The 1,125-nt window shown below is 52.0% G+C and overlaps 1 protein-coding gene across 1 annotated transcript in view; it reads left to right on the top strand.

Moving 5' to 3' along the window:
• The first annotated feature begins 1,074 nt into the window (after window positions 1-1,074).
• Window positions 1,075-1,125, top strand: part of Ackr2 (atypical chemokine receptor 2) — a 29,418-nt gene continuing 29,367 nt past the window's right edge. The window contains exon 1 of the mRNA XM_013513602.1: window positions 1,075-1,098. The gene's annotated coding sequence lies outside the window, so the exon portion shown is untranslated. The remainder of the gene's footprint in view (window positions 1,099-1,125) is intronic.

Here is a 1,125-nt window from a genome sequence, read left to right as displayed (position 1 = left end):
TGCCAATTCATGACTTTTATCCGGGTCGAAAAGGAACCCTCAGCTAACTGCTAACATCTTGGCTCCTTCCTGTTATGGTTTGCATCTAGATGTCCCCCAAAGCCTCATGCGGTCACAGGTGGGGCTTTCGGAAGGTGACTGCATCAGGGGTGTGTGATGTCCATCACCGGATTAGCCCACGAATAGGTTCATAGCTGGGTGTGATGTTGAGAGGGGAAGCCAGGTGGGAAGAGCTGGGTCACGGGGGGCGTGGCCACAGTATCTGTCCGTCCTCCTCCCTTGCTTCCTCTCTGCCTCCTGCTGCCCTGCCATGAGCTGTTTCTCCTCTGTGATGCCCCTTTGTCATGCCCCCTGCCTTGGAGCCAGCCGACTATGGACTGAACCCTCTACAAACCATGAGCCAAAACAAACCTGTCCTCATGTAAGTTGTGGGTGTCAGGTATTATGTCTCAGTGATAAGAAGATGGCTAAGACAATTCCTTTTGCAGTGTCCTGAAGAAGAGGGCAGACAGTGGGGTGGTGACGGCAGGTTCAAGCACTGACCCACTGATTTCCACCTCACATGTGGCTAAGAACCCATGTGAGCCCGGGACGTGATTTGTCTCCCCCTGCCTTTGACTGTTCTCAGGCTTCACTGGAAACCTGCTTGTGAGCTGACAACAAGAACTGCTTCTCGGGTGCTGCTAAACAAAGCAAGGTGCCAGTGTTCCACAGCTACTTTCTGGGGCTTCGGTGCTCTGATGGACCCAGAGGTGCACAGAGGGATAAGAGGTGGCCTTCTGTTATGGTTGATACATTGTGTCAACTTGGGGAGTCTAGAGGTTTGGCTAAGTGACTCAGCAGGAAGCCAGGGTGCTTACTTTGTATACATCCTGCCCCTGTGGAAGAGGAGGTCATGGAGATTATGTGAGAGCTACATACCCCTTAGGTGAGGGTAGCCTGTTTACAATATAAAGGAGGGAAAGAGGCTGCTTGCCGCCTTTCCTCCAGTTTGCTCTGGCTGTTTGCTGTTCGGCTGCCATTCCACCCTTTGCTCTTGTTGCTTTGCTACCTTCTGCCTCGGAGCCAGCCAAGTATGGACTGAAACCTCCACAAACTGTAAGCTAAATAAACCTTTCCTTCCTT

This window comes from Chinchilla lanigera, unplaced genomic scaffold (assembly GCF_000276665.1).
Source record: "Chinchilla lanigera isolate Chin_1 unplaced genomic scaffold, ChiLan1.0 scaffold00019, whole genome shotgun sequence".
Classification (NCBI taxonomy): domain Eukaryota; kingdom Metazoa; phylum Chordata; class Mammalia; order Rodentia; family Chinchillidae; genus Chinchilla; species Chinchilla lanigera.
This window is presented reverse-complemented; position numbering and strand designations above follow the sequence as displayed.